General features: G+C 35.3%; 1 long non-coding RNA gene across 1 annotated transcript in view; it reads left to right on the forward strand.

Annotated features, from left to right (window-relative positions):
• Window positions 1-10,305: 10,305 nt before the first annotated feature.
• LOC109026890 (uncharacterized) overlaps window positions 10,306-20,174 on the forward strand; it is a 108,506-nt gene continuing 98,637 nt past the window's right edge. Inside the window, exons 1-2 of the long non-coding RNA XR_002005943.3 lie at window positions 10,306-10,380; window positions 15,846-16,027. This is a non-coding gene — a long non-coding RNA (uncharacterized lncRNA). The remainder of the gene's footprint in view (window positions 10,381-15,845; window positions 16,028-20,174) is intronic.

Here is a 20,174-nt window from a genome sequence, read left to right on the forward strand (position 1 = left end):
TAAATAAATAAATAAATAAATAAAATAATTATTTCAACAAATATTTCAGGGCATGTGTGCCAGAGGACTATTTTAGGCACTCGGATGAACTAGGGAGGAAGAACTAAGGAGACAGAGTCCTTGCTCTTGTGGAGCTTTTAATATTGAAGATGAGACATTCTTTATACTTATTTTTTCTTAGTAACTCAGTAAAAAAATCCATAGGATAAGAAATTCTGCTTGAGACTTAGAAGGTAAAATTGACCGTGGGAAATTAAGCCACATATATCATTTTGTATTTAACATCCAGTAGGTACATGTTGTAAAAGGTGCTATAGACACTTTTTGGAGTTTGAGAAGACACAGGACCTGCTCTTAAGGAACTCTAATTTAAAATGGGAAGCAGAACAAAAACATATTTTAATGTGCTTATACACATAGATGGATTAAAAAGTTTTGACTAAATTTGTGTGTGTTTTTTAAAAATTTAAATCAACCAAGTAACCAGGTAATGAATGCATAGCAACAGATACATTAAATCCAAACAGTTAAATGGGTTTTAGTTGAGAACTGAGCTGGAGCAACATATGTAGGATTCAACTAATTCAGAAAACTTAAAGGGCCCGAGGCTAGATTGTATTTATTTTCCTTTTTGTTTTTCCAGGATTAAAGGGTACACAGCATTTTTTTTTCTAAATCTGGAAAAGATATCATTTATCTAATCTTAGGAAATTGTGCTGAATTTGGGGGAAGTTTTATCCCAAAGTCTAAACATAGAGCTTTAAGCACATGCATAGGCATTCATTAACACAAAATTGAATTCAGGAGAAATGTGATGAGAACCTGACATGTGTCAAGCCTTTCTGCTGTATGCTAAATATTTATGATAAATGTCATAGCAGCTGTCTTCAAACATAAAAAGCAAACATCAGAGCAGTGTAAGCCTAAAGGGTTACGCAGGTCAAGGTCAACGGGCTGAACAGAATATGGTGAGTGGCTCTTGGGTATTCTTCCATCTACAAGGAGAGATTATACCAGGAAAAGGTAACCTCTACTGCACCAGCAGCTCCTTCCACTAGCCACTGGGGAATTAAAATAAAAGGTAAAGATGGCCTTCTTTTGGAACCACAGCAGTAATAACAGCAATACCAATAATTAACGCAAGCTATTGTTTGTTGAGGGCTAATCTTGTTCCTCATTCCCTTTGTTAATGGCTTACATTCATGAACTTCTTTAATCTTAAAAAGAGCCCTGCAAAAGTAGATATTACCACTCTCTCCATTTCATATGTGAGGACACAGACAGAGAGTAGCAGTTTGCTCAAGATTGCCAAGCCAATAAGGGTTCCATGAGTATTTAAACCTAGAAGTAAGTCTGAAGCTTAGTCCCTTATTCATGGCACTAAATTTCCAGGGACTTGATTGATGCACTGGCATTTTTGGTGGTTTGGAGGGAGGGAGGCAGTGATTCATCACTCTTTACCCAGCCCGTTGTTTTCCCCGGGTTTTGCAAGAGATCATGTTTAAGGTAAACTGGTTATCACCTGCCTAGACGCTAGTGATTTACAATTATTTCTTTATTAAGAAAATGCTTAGTGTGTGAGTGGTCTCTCTCTGAAAAAATGCCAACAGAAAGGCCTTGTCGGATTTTTGGCAGAGACACATTTAAACACATAAAAACAAGTTTAAACACTATCATTTATGCATAATTCTTTCTTGGCATCATCTCTCACTTGCCACAATTTGCAGCCAGAAAACACTTATTTCTACTTTTCTTACTCTAGAAATAATCCAGCCTTAAGTGGATCTAATTCCTTCCCAGAAGAGAAACAGCCTTGTCAGGACTTGGTTGTGTGTGCTGTGTTTGAGGCATCAAGGTTTCCATTTACGGCACAGCTGCACGGACTCCGAAAGCTGGTGCTAAGCCAGAGCTCTGTACCCACTGAGATCTGTAGTCTGGAATGATAAACACACAGCTGCCTGTGGCGAGGGCCACAGGCATAATAGATGGCCACATCTCAACCAGAGTCAAGCGAAGCCTACACAAATCATTAATCCAACTGCTTATATGTTAAATATCACAAAATGTGTACGAAATGGTGAGCTATCTCAGTGGAAGGAGGGGAAAATGGCAGAGGCAATTTAAGGAAACAGGAGAGTAAGTGGCTGTAAGTCCTCTGCAAAGTTCTGCTCTAGAGCTGATTTACTGCCACCAAGCCCTCTTGCTGCAAATAGTTCATAAAGCCTATGACCTGAGTACTTGCCCACGGGACCACAATAACATTTATCTAGCATAAATTAATGTGTTTCAACCACTAATTCAATTTGGCTGTCTCATTCTTCTGGTTTTGGCAAAGCCTAGCCTTGCTATAAAGTCACTCCGTGACTCACACGAATGGCTGTGTTTGTTAAGGAGTCACACACCACTAGGAACAAAGACTGCTATTAGTTGAGTAGTCATAAAATATACCTCCCGAGCACATTTGGAGCTGCGCTAATTGAAACTTCCTCTTTAGAGGAGCCTGATCAAAACCAGCTGTAGGAGTCAAGCAGGAACAGATTTCAACATTACATTAAAAGCCCAACAAATTCAGTAAGAGCAGCCTCTGAGAGAAGAGAGCATTCCAGCCTGAACAAATGCTCTAATTGCCTCCTGACATGCTGCAAAGAAAGCTTGTGACCTGAGCCTGGAGAGCTGCGGAGAGAAACTTCTCCATAAGATTTGAAAAAAAGCAACCTCTAGGGCAGTTCTCCTCATAAAATTCCAGATCTGCCAACATTCTCAAGTAACACATGTGAAAACCCACAAAAGCTGAGTGAATTTAGGAAAATGAAGTGATATATTGTTCTGAAAGGGGAAAAACAGAGCTTAAGTATTTTCAGCGGTAATATGACCTTTTATGGACATCCCTTTAGTATTAAAAACAAAAACAAAACCTCCACCTCACAGAGGAACAAACAAACAAAATACAAATAAGAAGCAAAAGCCTGGATGAATCGCAAAGAAAAGACACAGAGTGTATTTAAAGACAAAAAATGAGAGCTGTCTCTTCCTCTTTGGCGGCTTGTGAATTTCCTATTCCAAGACATAAGGGCTACATTCTGCCAATGTGTATAAAATCAAATGCATCCATAGGTTTGCTGAAAATGTGGAATAATCATGCATTTTCTGTGTTTGCTTTACTTGAGGGTGGTTTAGCCATTTGTAAAGGAAGCAGTCATTGATATATAAATATAAATAGCAAATCTATCCATCAAATATGTGAATTGTATTTAATTTAGATGAGTGGAATGCCTGGAAATGTTACAAGCAAGTTTTGCATTATAACACCTTTAAGTAGCATATAAATTAGAAAGGATTGCTGATCTTTATAATTTATTTACTCATCAATTTAATGGAGTATCTAATTTTGGAGCTATGTCACACTGATTCTTAAAGATACAGGGTGGGGGAGGTTTATTTACATAGATATAGAAAGGACCATTATGTTTTATGTCGTAAAAGAGCGAGTGACTTATATGTAGTATATGAATTATAATGATTATTCTGGAGGATCTAATTATAGTCCCACAAATAATAACCATGAAAGATGAAAGATGCTCCATTTTTGTCCTTTTTTGGGGACTGTGTTAAGAGGCTAACCTGTCCTTTCTCCTTTTTGTTTCTTTTATCCCAACAGAAGGTATTAAACTAGTAATAACTCACTGGGTTAAAGGCAAAACAAAAACAAAAGCACCCACACAAAAGAAGAAATTATATGGTTACATAGTCATGTAACTCCCTGTTTCATTTTTATGTTAAAAGCTTGCATTTAGAGTTTAACAGACTGGCATAAAATGTGGCCTTCGGTGCATGTGATGTGGTCTTCTGAATTTGTGAAGATACCAGTGGAAAGTATTTCTGTTGCTGCTTTAGTATTCATCTGGCTTGTCAGATCCTGAATCATTCTCAATGCATAATGCAATTCACATTCCAATGCTATGCCCTTGATTTTATTTATCTTGCTTATCCAAGTACTATAGACATTAGGGAGTATTAAATTTAGTGATCTTAAACTGGATAGAGAAGGTTGAAGAGTTGGAAAAAAATTTCAAAAGATAATTCAAAATCAAGTGATGAAAGAAAACATGTAAAATATGGCCAAACATAAAAATATTCTGATTTAAAACAGAGTGAAGAAAATAGTCATTATCCCAGCTTATCCCAATTTTACCACTAAAATATTATTTAAAAACTCAGAAAAGTTGAATTCTCGTGTTGCCACCAAAACTAAACTCGAAGTTAACTAATACTACAATGAAGGAGCTTTCAATTATCTTAGAATTAAAACGACAAAAACTAAAAATGACTTCCAAGTTCCATATAATTAGAAAGTGTGGAGATCAGTCCACTCCAAAATGGTTTGAAGACCTTTGCTTCTTCCCTACTGCTTTACCCCTGGTTCAGAAAATTGTCCTTACTAAAGCCAGTTAGGCAGCTGTTCTCAGGACTGAGGGAGTTTCATTCCGAAGCAGCACAATACTGTCTCCTCCTTCCTTTCACAACATCTGTGATTTCTGACTGTGAACAGAAAGAGATTGTCCACTAAAACTCGCAGAAATCCAAGCAGAGAGTCAGTGGGTTGCTTTGGGAGGTGGTGTTGAACATTCAAGAATTAAAACGCAAAGCAAATGGAGGGTCAGGACCAAGCAAAGAATTCACCTCAGGCCAGCAGGATGGCAGTAGACAAAATTTGATAAACCCTGGGAATTAGATTAGGAGTTAAACATGATCTTCTCTGTAGGAGGAGGAATAGGCCAGAAGCCATGAAGATGTCCAAAGGGTAAGCCCAGATAGATATTTCTTTATTGTAAGACACATTATTAAAATTAATCATGAAGTAATCATCAGAGAAATGCAAATCAAAACCGCAATGAGATACCATCTCACTCCAGTTAGAATGGCAATCATTAAAAAGTCAGGAAACAACAGGTGCTGGAGAGGATGTGGAGAAATAGGAACACTTTTACACTGTTGGTGGGACTGTAAGCTGGTTCAAGTATTGTGGAAGACAGTGTGGCGATTTCCCAGGGATCTAGAGCTAGAAATACCATTTGACCCAGCCATCCCATTACTGGGTATATACCCAAAGGATTATAAATCATGCTGCTATAAAGACACATGCACATGTATGTTTATTGTGGCACTATTCACAATAGCAAAGACCTGGAACCAACCCAAATGTCCAACAATGATAGACTGGATTAAGAAAATGTAGCACATATACACCATGGAATACTATGCAGCCATAAAAAAGGATGAGTTCATGTCCTTTGCAGGGACATGGATGAAGCTGGAAACCATCATTCTCAGCAAACTATTGCAAGGACAAAAAACCAAACATCACATGTTCTCACTCATGCTGGTAATTGAACAATGAGAACACTTGGACACAGGAAGGGGGACATCACCCCCTTGTTGTGAGGTAGGGGGATGGGGGAGGGATAGCATTAGGAGATATACCTAATGTAAATGATGAGTTAAGGGGTGCAACACACCAACATGGCACATGTATACATATGTAACAAAACCTGCACGTTGTGCACATGTACCCTAGAACTTAAAGTATAATAATAATAATAATGAAAAAAATACTGCAAAACAAGAAAAAATATTTGTCATCTTAAGGATTCAGATGAAGAGCAGACCTCTGAGTCCATGAACTACAAGAACAGAAATATTAATTGAGCATATTGTTTGGGAGCTTCATGTGACAAAGGCAGTTGGTGTCTCATTCTTCCTAGGCTGGGCACATGTAACTGCATTACTCAAACTCCCTTATAGATACATGGTTAAGACTAAGCTTTCTTCGGTGGAAAGTAAATGAATGGCTGTTACTGGATTAAAAATTATAAAAAACAAACAAAACCTCCCAAAAACTCTTGCTCTGGACATCCACTTTTCTATGGATTAGAAAAAGTACCCTTGGAAAATAACCATCGGAAAGGTAGAGCTCTGCTGCATGATGATAGAATAGGTAAATTAGCTCTCACAAGGAGACTGACTACTGGAGTAGAGATGAGGGTAGAAAAAAGCAGAAAAATAATTAAAAGAAAATGTACAAACTGGACATTTTAAAATAATTATCTTTACTTGAAGATATCTAATAGCTAACAAAACTGTGAAGAATTTTAGGAATAAGATCAATGAAAAAACAAGAAACCCAGATAAGTGAGCCCAGTGCTTGGAGACAGTTTCTCCCAATAGCAGCTGCCAATTCTAAAAGTCAAGTGAGAAGCTAAGAAGCTAAGCAGAACTGTGACTGACTTGCAAAATGATAGGGACAAAAATTGAAGTCCAGGGATCATGAAGGGTTAGGATACCCACACACTTTGTGCTAGAACTCTGAAGGCCCTCCTCCATCCCCTAGTGTGGTAAGGCTGATGTAGTTGGAGCCCAGCTGTCGCAGGGACTTACACCAGCCTCCAGTCACTTTGATCCAATTTTAGTGACGGCAATGATTCCAGATTGCTAATGCCACTAGTTGTGTGCTAAAAACAAATGTAAAAAATTACATTTGTCCTTAAATGATTGATTTTTTTCAAATGAAGCTTATTGAGGTACAATTTACATTCAGTTAAATTCCCCCTTTTTATTGGACAGTTCTATAAATTTTGACAAATGCGTACACTAATTTAACTGCCACTATGATAAAGATATGGAACACGTCTGTCATCTCCCAAAGTTCCCTCATGTCCCTTTGTGATCAATCTGCTTCCTCCACACCTTGTCCATGGCAAGTACTGATTTAATTTTTGTCACTATGGTTTTGTCCTTTCTAGGAAGTTGTATTAATGAAATCCTGCAGTTGTTGCCTTTTGAATCTGTGTATTTTCACTTAATATTGTACATTTGAAATTCATGTCTGTGTTTGCACAAAGCAATCATTTGTTCTACTTTGTCACTAAGTAGTATTCCATTGTATGGATGTACAACAGTTTATTATTCATTAGCTTGTGGATATTTAAATGCTTTCCAGTTTTTGGTATTTTTAAACAAAGCTGATAAATTTGTTTTTGTACAGGTTTTTGTGTCAACACATACTTTTATTTCTCCTGGGTAAATTCCTAGGAGTGGGATTATTGAAGCATATTATATGTTTAAATTTAAACTGTTTACTGTTTTTCCAAAGTGGTAGTATATCATTTTGCCTTCCTACCAATAATATATGAGAGTTCTGGTGGCTTTGCATACTGGCTAGCAGTTGGTGTGGTCAGATTTTTTTTTTTTTCTTTAAAAAAAACAGAAAAACAGCTATTCTAAATATGTAGTGGTATCTCTTTGCAGTTTTAGTTTTCAATTCTCTCATGACTAATGATGTTGAATTTCTTTCCATTTACTTATTTTTTGTCAGTTTGTCTTCTTAGGTGTTCAAATCTTTTGCCTATAATTTTAATGTTTTGCTTGTTTGTTTTCCTGTTTGGTTGTGAGAGTTCTTTATATATTCTGAAACAAGTTTTTTTTTTTTTTATCAGATATAGGCTCTGAAAATATTTTGTCTTAGTCTATGGCTTGTCTTTTCAAAGCCTTTGAAAGAGTAAAATATTTAATCTTGATGAAGTCCTATTTATCACTTTTCTATGGTTTCTGCTTTTTTATTGCTCTAAGAAATCTTCACCTAACCCAAGGCCACTAAGATTTCTTCCTTATGCTTTCCCCCTCAAAATGTTACAGTTTTAAGTTTGTGATCCTTCCAGTTAATTTTCATTCATGATGTGATATATGAGTTGAGGTTTTATTTGCATACAGCTGTCCAATTATTCCAATAACACCTACTGAAAATACTAATTTATTTATTGAATTGCCTGGAACCTTTGTTGCAAGTCCATTGACCATATATGTGTGGGTCTATTTCTGGACTGTTTGTTTAGTCTGTTCCATTGATCTTTTTCTTTGTCTTTTCACTTTGTCTCACTGTCTTAATTGCTGTAGAGTTTCAGTAGGTTGGGTACTATTAGTTCACCCACTTTGATTTTTTCCATTTTTTGGTGGGGAGTGTTATTCTTTCTTTGCTTTTTCCATTCAAGCTTTATAATTAGCTTTTTGATTGATTTTCTCATGGAAAAGTGCGTTGGCATTTTAACTGGGATTACATCAAATCTATACAACATTTTTGGAGCGAATTAGCTACTTAACAATATTGATTTTTCTAATCTATGAAAATTGTTCTATAGTTCATAACAGCCAAATCTTATGTATATTTTGTTAGATTTCTCACAAAGTATTTCATATTTTGATGTTACTGTAAAAGGCACTGTTTTATTTAATTTGTTTCTAATTTTTCATTGCTAGTATATTGAAAATAATTGATTTTTATATATTGACTTTGTCCCCAGTGATCTTTTGAAACTTACCCACCAGTTCTAGGAGCTGTTTTATACATTCCTTAGGATTTTTAATGCAGACTGTCATGTTATTTGTGAATGGAGGCTGTTGTATTTCTTCCTTTCCAGTCCAGATGCCTTTTATTTCTTTTTCTTACTGATTGCAGTAGCTAGTAACTGCATTGAACAGAAGTGAAAACATTGGCCTTTTTTGCCCTAGTACTAATCTTAAGGGGAAAGCATTCAGTATTTTGCCCTTAAGTATAATGTTAGCTGCATGTTTTTAAAATCAATGTTTTTTTAGTTGAAGAAGTTTTCTTCAATTCATATTTGACTGAGAAAATATTTTTTAAATATCATTAACATATTCAATTTTGTCAAATGCTTTTTATGTCTCTGTGGAGATTATATAGTTTTTTTTTAGCCTGTTGATATAGTAAAATATATTGATTATTTTAAAACATTGAACCTACTTGGCAATGTATGGGATACATTCCACTCGGTCCTGATATATTATTTTTTCCTATGTTTCCAGGTTTGATTTGCCGGTTGTTTTGTTGAGAAATCAATTAAAAATAATTGTTCATATACAATGTCTGCTATTTAATAAAAATAACTATACTCATAAAGAAATAATTCAGCTTGAATGAAAACTAAGAAGAATTGCAGACAATGAAAATGCACTCAAAAGGACTCTTAAAGCATTAACAGATACATAATTTTAAAATCTACACATAATATCTTCAAAATAAATGAAAGACAGGATTTGAAATTTTGGCAGAGAGCTGAAGGGTTGTGAAACTGTACCAGTTCTCTTAGCTCTTTACCCAATAGCTTGTTTGTGCTAGCCTGCTAACATTCCTCTAACACAGGCGAGGTGAGCCTGATTTATATGAAGATGAGGCTAGCCAAGACTATTCCAAGGCAATGCGGGAAAGAGACAACAGCAGAGCTTAAAACTTTGCTTCTCTGACAAATCCCCTCCTATCTCCTGACTTCTACTCCCACGTACTCTATAACATCCTGCCACTATACACATAATCGACACAAATAGATGTTAGTGTCCCTAAAAGACTCTGAAGATGTTAAGATTTGGTGTTATCTTTCAGTTTCTGTTTTATTTCCCTTCAGAATTGGTCTTGGCAGAGGCAAAACAAGATGAGAAGTGTACATTTTGTACTTCCTGCATTTTCTGCACATATGGGCAGGAATACTTTTTGCGCTTTCACTAAAAGACAATGGGAGATATGGATGTTTTATTATCACACTGATTCCTCCTCTTTTCTCTCTATTATTATCTTTCATACTTGCAAATTGTTTGCTGAGAACTTTTTTTTTATTTTATGAAATTCAGGTTGAATATGCCTGATTGTAAGAACTCTGCTATTTGAATGTTTGTTCAACTTTTATTTTTACATCCTTGAAAATGAGAAAAAAAAATCTAACATTTACTGATGAAGAAGTGTGCTGTGTTTATAAAATTCCAGGAAACTGAGATTGAATACAGCACAGTAAACTAAAAACAGAAAAAATAGAATTGAAGAAGAAACAGTAAGAAAAATAGCATGCATAATGATCAAATAATTCACTAAGTAATCTAGATAATAATCTAATAACCAGATAATTAGTTGTGGTGTTAATAGCAGTTTTAATATCAAGTATACTATCAGATATAGCATTTGTAATATAGCATGTGTAATACACTACTTATGTATAGATGTTCCACTGCTACTATCAGACAAAAGGGAATTTAGGCTCTGTGACAGTCAGGAAGTTATGCCTTCCAGATTTTCCTTCAAAAGAACTTGCTGCCAGGGGAGGAGGTGAGATAATTGACTGCCAGCCTACAGCTGTTGCATCTTCAGATCCCTCATGGGATTCATGCCAAGGCCATTCATTCTGAACTGCACCCAGCTAATGCCTGAGCATGGTGAAGGTATTAGGGCAAGACTATTTCTGCCCAGTATGAAACTCCTCTAATGGATGCCCTGGAGAACATCACATGAAGCCATTTCATCGATAACATCATGCTGATCAGGTAGGATGAGCACAAAGTGGCTGGTGCACTGGAGGCCAACTGCAGAAAATGATATTCTAGTTCTACTGCTGTGGCTCTGAATTTCTCAGATCTCTTTCTACTTCATACTTTGAAATTCTATGGGTTTATTACTGATTATTTTCTAAGTAGATCATTTCTATCTGAGTAGCTTACAACCTTGAGCACCACAGTCCACCCCTTGGGCCATGCAGACCTACTTCTCCATGAGAGTTTGAAGAGCAGTAACTCTGTATTTACCTTGAGCCCCTTTTCCTGAGAAGGAAACAAACTGCATATTGAAAGCCAAAGGATTTATAGAAAATTGTTAACAAACTAAGTAATAGGTCATTCTTACTTTAAATCCATTATTTCAGTGACTAAAATAAAAGGAATACAAACACTACCAGTATTAATAAGCATTAGATTCAGCTGTATATGCCTAAAAACCTTAAAGACACAGCAGCTTAAACAAGACAGAAGTTCATTATGTACAAATACACATACACTTTTCATGGCTGGCATGTCAGGCCAACTTTACAGTGTCTTCAGACAACCAGGTTCTAATCTTTTTCCACCACCATCTTCAGTATATGGGCTTCCATTTTCTAGATCATATTATGGCTCAATATGGCTGGCGGAGCTCTAACAATCATATCCAATGTGCCACACACAGAAGGAAAGGAGAAGACTTAAAGTCCACACCTTCTCTTTTAAGAGACCTTCCTAGAGATCTCTTGTAGCACTTCTGTTTATATCTCTTTGACTAGACCCAAAGCCATCATATCACGCTTCAATATTGTCCATGCATAACGTCATGAGAAGCATTTCACATAAGAGCACAACAGCCCTCCCGGAGCTAATGGCATGGTCACACCTAGGTAAGAGTGAGCAGAAAATATGCTGGAATATCATCAGAGATCTCCTATCAAGAAAGAAAGAAAAAATATAGATTGAGAGAGATATTATGAAGTAAGTAGATGTCTCTGCTGTACTAATCAAATTATTTTCTGAAACTAGTAAAACTTTGATACAAAGTTGATATTACTTAGTTGTTAACAAAATCAAAACTGAACAGGACATACAAGAAAAGGAAATGTAGATACATTATACTAATGAAAATGCATGCAAATAAAATATGAGGAAAACAAATCTATCTCAAAATAAAAAACAGTAAATAATATGGCTTTACCAGTGAAGGTTTGTCCTAAGAATTCAAGCACCAATAATAAAACTCACCTCATTAAGTGATTAAATGATATGAACCATGCGATAATTTTAATATATACAGAATTTTGCGGTTAAAATAAAAGTGATTAATCTTTAAAAATATTTGCAAACTATGATTAGGAAGTGTTAAAGGATCTCTATTAAAAACCTATAACAGACATTATACTTAATGGTTAAACTTGAAAGCACCCCCATTAAAAGACAGATAAAATTAAATATACCAGTTGACACAATTCAACATTTTTACAAAAGCCCTAGCAAAGGTACAAATATGAAAAAGAGGAATAAGAATTTAAAAGAGAAAATGTTTAATAATTTCTGTTTGATATGATTATATACATATGAAATAGAATCCTAAGTGAAGAAACTCAGAAATGGAAAACCAAACACTGCATGTTCTCATTTATAAATGAGGACTAAGCTATGGGTATGCAAAGGCATGCAGAGTGGTGTAACAGACATTAGAGACTCAGAAGGGGAAGGGGTGACAGATGAAAAATTACTTATTGGGTACAACGTATACTATTTACACTAAAAGCCCAGACTTCCCCTCTATACCATTCATCTATGTAACCAAAAACCACTGTACCCCTAAAGCTATTGAAATGAAAGAAAGAAAGGAAAGGAAAGGAAAGGAAGAAAGAAAGAGAAAGAAAGAAGCTCTAAAGATGAGTTGTGAGAACTAAAGTGAAAATTTAGTAACTGTGCTGGAATCTAGGACCAACATTCAAAAATCAAGAGTACCTCCTTAGGAACCCATTAACACCCAATATAATAATTTATCAAAGAAAGCATACCATTGATAATAGCAACATATATTTTAAGATAAATATACATAAATATAACTAAAGATGCATAATACATGAATCAATTATAACATTTTATTTTAAAATCATAACTTTTTAAAATCCTGAATTAATAAAATATAAGATGCTCATGATGGGAAGACTTAATGTTTAAGGACTACTTTTTCCCCAAATTAAACTATAAAATTAATGTACTTCAAGGAAATGCCCATGTATTTCTCCTTATCATTAACATGACAAGCTAATCTGAAAATTCAGATGGAGGAGTAAGGGCCAAGGCAATCTTGAAGAACAATAAGGAGAGATAATTTCCCTAGGAGACATTAAGACATATGAAAGAGTTATAGCAGTTATGACATTCCAGATGATAGTATAGACATATAGACAAATGGGTCAAAATAGAGGACTCAGAAATAGAATCATACTTAATTAGGAAATTATTATTTGAGAAAGATAGAAAAATTATTATATATTCACTAATTGATGATGGGACCATTGTCTATTCATATTGAAAAATTAAATAAATTCCTACCTTGCACAATAACAAAAATAAAATTAGGTAAAGACCTAAATTTGAAAGGGAAAATTTTGAATTTTTTAGAAAGAAATAGAAGAGAATGTCTTTATGACCTTGAGATAGAGAACGCTTCCTTAGGTATGGTTCAAACACCCCTTACACAAAGAAAATTACTGATAAATTTTACTACATTGAACTATTCTTCAGCATGACACCAGAAGCAAAGTTAAAGGTAAGTTACATGCTGGAAGAAGGTATCTGAAAAATGTAGAAGCAACAAAAAGACAGTATCTAAAGAATAAACATAAAATTAAAAATGGGTAAATGTTATAAAAAAGTAGTTCACAGAGCAGACAACTAGAATGATTCCTATACATATATATATATATATATATATATATATATATATATATATATATATACTCATATGCATAGATAGATCTAACCTCATTTGGAATCAAATAAAACTGAAGCAATGATGTCATACCTATGATGTTAGCATATATTTTAAAAGTGTGAGAACACACCAATTGTTTGCAAGGATGGAGGAAATTTGAGTTTCCAGATGCTGCTTTTGGGAATTTAAATTGGTACAATTATTTGAAGAGTATTTTGATAGTATCTAACAAAGTAGAACAACAGATGAATGCTTCCAACCCAAGAATTCTACTTGTTGGTTTACATCCTAAAGGAGTTTCCTATTGACACTCCAGGGTGCAGGACCATGCCTTTGTTCAGTGCAGGATGTTCAGGTTTCTTGGCCCTTGGCCCCTGCCCCTCTATCCAGTAGCAACCTGTGTTGTGGGGTCCATTGTGTCCCTATCCCCTAATTCATATGGTGAAGTTGTAACCCCCAGTACCTCAGAATATGACTGTATTTGGAGAATAGGGTCTTTAAGAGGTATTAAGTTAAACTAAGGTCATTAGGGTAAGGTCTGATCCAACATGACTGGTGTCCTTATAAGAGGAGGAGACAGGCACAGACATATTACAGAGGGAAGACCATGTGAAGACACAGAGAAGACAGCCTCTACAGCCACAGAGAGAGGCCTTGAAAGAAACCAATCCTGTAGACACCTTGATCTCGAACTTCTAGCCTCTAGAATTGGGAGAAAATAAATTTCTATTCTTTAATCTACCCCAGTTGTAGCACTTTGTCATGGCAGCCCTAGAAAACTAATACTTTGTCATCGAAAGAATGCTTCTTGCCTTTCCAAATGCTCCTGGGGTGGCACTGCCATGCTTGAGAAACTCTGCTATAAATGATTCCTATCACAGCACATGTACACTAAAAAAACATGATTTTTATTACAGCTGTTAAAATGAACAAACTCAATTGTATATGTTTCATAACTGAGAAATCATCCAAACATAAGATTGGATAAAAAAATAAGATGCAGTAGTATAATATATATAGCATGTTATCATTTATGTAAGGTGTAAACATGAAGAAAAACTGTATGTGTTGTAAATCTATAAACATCTGGCAAAATATAAACACCTAGGTGGGGAGTACTTGTACCAACTCTGGATTTCTGGTTACCTCTGGGATAAGGGAGAAGAGAATGGGGTGAAGAGCAGGCTTAGGAGGACTCCAAAGGGGCCTAACTGCTTCTGCAGAATTTTATTGCTTTTAGAAAAATGTAAAGCAAATATGGCAACATTTTGACATTTGTTAAATCTTGATAGTAGGTAAGTGAGTCTGTGTTAAGTTATTCTCTTTAGTTTTCTGAATGTCTTAAATCTTTCAAAAAAAACCAAGAAAGAGGTAATTCTATATTTTGTTATTATAAAACAATCCAGATTTAGAAACACAGCTTCCTTCCCATCGAGGAATTTACTTTTAAATTATAGGTAATAGCTGGGAAATTTTGGAATTTATTTGGGGGATACGGTTTGTTGCATCTCCCCTCATTTACTCCTTCCCCTTTGTTTGAACTCCAGCTAATCCAGCAATTCATGTGCTTGCATTCTCTGCAGCTGTGCACTAATTCTAGACTAAACCCCTCAAATTAGCAATGGATAATAATACACTAATTAAAACTGGAACACAAAGCAGTTTTTCCAGAAGCTATGTGAAAAAACTCACTGATTATTATCTGTGTATACTATAACAATTTTAGAGGCTCATTACTGAAGCTTAGAAGGAAATACACTGAGATAAACATGTTCAGAGTTGCTTCTTGAGTAATATTGATTTTACTTCTCAGCTTTGGAATGTGCACAAATGTCACTATTTCTGTATCTCCTGCCTCTTCCTACCAAAAAAAAAAAAAGCTCCAGAACAAATACCTCAAAACAACATAATAACCACAACAAAGTAAAATAGATAATACATTTAGAAAAAACTTAGTATTTGGAGTGCAAAATGATCTCCTCAAGGCTATTTACTTATGGATTGTAAACCAATTTGACATTTTCCTGGTCCCAAGTAGATGAAATAATATTAGTTTCCTTCTTAAAATTAAGTAATTCTAAGTTGCATTAGTTCTTTAAATTATTGAGCAATAAAGATAACTGAAAGTATGTATTTCTCTGTCTTAAGATAGACGAATAACTCTGAAAGCCCTTAAATATTTAGAATTATGGAGTGCTTATATCCTTGCTAAACCAAAATAAAATGATATATGACTTAGCCATATAATATTATACTTAGCTATCTGATCATTATATTAGAACGGACTTAAAAATACTTAGAATTAACAAAGTTTATGCTTGTTATTATGTTATATAGAAGAGTTTCCAGGTTCACTGAACTGTACCTCAAGAAACATATTGATGCATTCTCTAACTCTACATTTAAATCACTGTGTGTACAAAACACTTCTTATTCTCTGAGCTTTAATAGCTATCTGTAAGATAAAAATGTTACTATGCCTTTTCCACTATTATTTTTTCTGTTCAAAACAGTTTAGGAGACTGGCTTCATTGATTATAAAATGATCTACAGGAGCTCTCTGTTCTTGAAAGGAAGGGGAGAAGAGAGGAGAGAGAAGGAAGGGGAGAGAAGAGAGGAAGGGAGGAACTGGACAAGAGCTATTTGAAGGAGTCCAGGTAAAAGAAGACTGTAGCTGGTACCACATTGTTAGTAGTGGAGGTAAGAAAAGCGAACAGACTGAGGGATAGGATGGAGAAAGAACAAACAGGTCTGTGTGTTGCTGATATGTTTGTGTGGGTGTTGGGAAGTCATGAAGAAAGAAAATAGAGAAGCCTAGGATTCTTCTGAGACTTGCTTTGAACAAGTGGGTGGATATAAGTTATTTACCAATTTAGGAATGGTGAGTAAAGAGAAGTTTTGGTAATGTGTAAATAAAGAGCTGTGTTTTGACTCATTTGACACTCATTCGAGATGTATTTTAAGCATTCATGTAGCAAAATCAACTAAGCAGTTGGATATTTGGATTTGGAGTTATAGGAACAGGTACGGCTAGAACTCTAGATTTGGGAGTCATCAGTACAAGATGATATTTAAAACATGTGCTTCTCATTAGGTCACCCACAGAAAACCTGTAGATAGTGAAAAGAAAGCTCAATATGTCAAAGAACTATAATGTGACCATGCAGTGCCTAGATGAGAGTGGCTAAATTGGAAAGGAGTAAGATTGAATGGATCATATAGTGTGGCTTGCCCATTTAGCCACAGAGTCAGTGTCTAAACATCCTGACTTACTGAAGAATTTAGAAAAGCATGACTTTTCCATAAAATGATATTTACGGTCTCTCAATACAGAGGGGAACTTTTTCCTGGTGGACTTTAAATTTCTCTGAATTACATAACACCAGAGATCAGTGGTCCTAATTTTGAATCAATTTTGGCAATAATTTGGATGGATCTTGTACTATCCCTTTTCTGGCTTGCAGGAGACTTTGTGCCTTTTGAAGTAACATGGCTATTATTTCTCTCTTGTCAAGTGTGCAGTAGGTATTGCCACACATTAGTGAACCACTGAACCTAACCCATTGTATCTTTCTGTCATGTTAGCATTAATGGCAAGTGTGAGCAAGACCCCTGGGGAGGACAGGCTTTGAGGACAATTTGGATTAATATGCTAAATTATCTAAAATAAATAGGGACTCCATGTGTAATTTTCATTTCCTAAGCCCTGCAACAATTATAGTTATTCCACTGAAATGTCTGTAGCAATGAGATCAGTGACAAAAATAGTGCTTGAAAAACAAGAGCAGAAATGGCAAACATGTTATTTATTTGCTTAAATCTATTATAATGGGACTGGCAGTGTTAGTCTCATTAACAGAGGGACCTTTCTTTCCACACGCCAGCTGGAATAATAAAGGCAGCTATGTGACATTTAAAATGCAATTGCTCTGCTATCTGTAGATGATTCTGTTTCTGATACTTACTGATCACAGAGGAAAGAGATCTGAGTAGAATGTAAACCATTTTGTTCATCATCTGCATTCCCAACAAAGATAGCATTAGGGTTAAATGCTATAATATGGCAACAAGGATATGCTGAACAAGTATTTATGTCGGAATGCTTGAAGATCTATTTGAAGCAATTCATGCAATTGTTCTTTTGCCATGTGACCATCCAAGAGTTGGTAGAAATACATCTGTTGTGTTTTTCTTGAATAGGCAAAAATAAATTATAATTAGGGGGATACTGCTTTGTGCACATAAATATACTGCATCTTTTGAAATTAGTTGTTCCAAACAAGTGAAAAGGATGCAGATTTCCCTCTTTGAATACTTAGTGAATGCAGGCTCATTTTGATGCCTTTGTTTTAATGATGAAGTGATGATCTTGAATTGAAACATACCTGTAGAGGTTAGGCAACATATGACAAAGTGAGTTTTGGGATAAATTTAAGAATCTGATTTATTCAAAATTCTTTGCATTAAGGATTTGTTTTAAACCTCAAATAGGCAAATACTACTCAGTGATTTTCAATCCCTTCTTAAGTGTTCCAACACGGATTCCAAAATGAGGGGCTTTAGGGGGGAATTTTTGAGGCTTCCATTTTCTCGGTCAGATGAAAAAATTAGGAAACTCAGAGGCAAATAATGGCCTATATAATATATCACTCGGGTGGCCAAGCTTCTCCAGACCTCCAAGGTTCAGGCTAGAATTTTAATGGGTTCCAATCTTACTTGACCCAATTCATCTGTTTCCACTAGGTATCTTTATCCTTTACACACTAAAACCATGGAATGAACTGTAAATCATCAGATTATAAATTTTTATTCTGACATTTTTAGGAACTACATTTATTCCACTTTTCTGTGTATGTCATGAGGTCTTGCTAGTTTTTTATTTTAGAGGCAAACAGTTATGCAATTTTGACTCATATGCATAGTAACAAAGCAGGAATATTAAGTCCAGTTTTCTATGTAAAAAGCTATACTCCAATATTATTAGGATTATGAGGAGTATATAGTTTTTTAATCCCTCTCTCTCCCCTCTTATATATATAAGTACACACGCAAATACACACCACTTACACTCAGTATTGCTGAAATTAAAAGTTAGATAGAATGCCTCAAAAGTAAGATAAAAAAGAAAAGCAAATAGCATTATTAAGAAATGAGCAGAAAGAGACTACCTAAAAGAAGAGAGTGTCTCTCATTCTCCAAAGCCTTTCTCTCTCATCCTATCTCCATACTAACATTAAGAGATCATTAGGGGTCCATTTCATCCCCTTTGATGGATCAATTTCATTGGTCCAACAAATCACATACAGCTGACTCTGGATTGAAAAGCATCTGCTGGAGCCAAATTCCTGAGGCTTATTTTCCCAGAAACCGGTTGGAGAGGATGCTTCCTACCATAGAAAATCACAATAAACTATGCTCCCCTTGTGAATATTCACAACACATAGCTACTAAAAGCTCTAAAAAGCTCTGCTGTAAACCCTTTTAACTACTTCTAACATAGAGTTTCTTAAATATCTCTCACCAGAGAGCCTTTAAAAAATTACTCCTTATTAACATCTACCAAGCTAAATGTTGGACTGGAATCATGATTCTCAAACTTTAAATTAGGATAAGAATCAACTGGGTACATGTTGGGTACTTGTTAGAATCTTAAATTCCTGGGGTCTACTTTCGCAAAGTCAAAAAGCCTCATTTCCAACAAGCATTCAGGTGGATTCTGATGAAAGATGTCCATAGTCCACAATTTAAGACACACCATCCTGAAAACTAAACTGAGGTACTCTTAGTAAAAGTCAATGCTGAGGTAGGCTCTGACCATGTAACCACACTGGTCTTTACTGGGCAATATGGGAGCCATTCTTATTCTACTCAGAATTACACTCTGTCTTACAAAAGGAATTATCATTCCTGATGGCAAGAATGTACCTTCAAGGAATGGTGGCCTCCCTTAGGCTGGTTTGTCCCGGCCCCCCAGTTATGCTTTCAACAAACATTTGTCATTTACCTTCTACGTGTTTTACAGTTTACATATTCAATCAAATTGTACTCGAATGGCATTGTACATGATCAGTAATATGCAGGAGATGCACAATGCCAGAGAAAAGCAGAAATGGCATGCCACTTCTGGATATGGTGTGATAAAGGAAGTCTTTACAAAGGAGGTAAAATAGAAACCGTCTTGATTTTAGCAGACTGAGCTAAGAGGAAATGTCTTCAGGCCTGGGGACTATGTGAGTGTATAGTGTGTACTAGGGAAAATATGGGTCAGGGCTCATTTAGAGTAACAGTAGATGTGAGAGAAGCCTGGAAAAGCAGTTTGATGGCAGATTGTAGAGAGGCAATAATTTTCTCTGGAATATTTGCTAGACAGTGAGAATTTGGTAGAAGACGGGATTTTAGGTCTCTGTTGAGATTAATGTGAATATTGAATTTAAATACAGAGATATATGAGAATTGTGCAGAGCATTCCTAAGATAAAGGGGATAGTTACTCTGTATGTTACCAAATGATACTGTTCTCAGTGATTTAAAAGAACAGGAGAAGGAAATGTTACACCACTAGTATTTTTCTACTCAGGTTTAAATTGTAAAACTATGGATTAGGTAACTCCTTGAGAACCTTTCCTGTCTCTTTGGCATATGAATAGCTATCTTTATGATGTGGTTCTTCTTGAGGATGTGAAATGTCTCTGATATAGCAGATTAAATGTCCTCTGAATATTTATTTATTAAAAACCTTGTGTGTATAAAGAGTGGGACTCAATACAGAACTAGCATTGCAACAAATGATCTATTAAAATTAAAGATGTTTAATTTTAGGCACAATGAAGTGTTATATTCTGTCTACT

The sequence above is a fragment of the Gorilla gorilla genome, chromosome 4, assembly GCF_029281585.2.
Source record: "Gorilla gorilla gorilla isolate KB3781 chromosome 4, NHGRI_mGorGor1-v2.1_pri, whole genome shotgun sequence".
NCBI classification, from domain to species: Eukaryota; Metazoa; Chordata; class Mammalia; order Primates; family Hominidae; genus Gorilla; species Gorilla gorilla.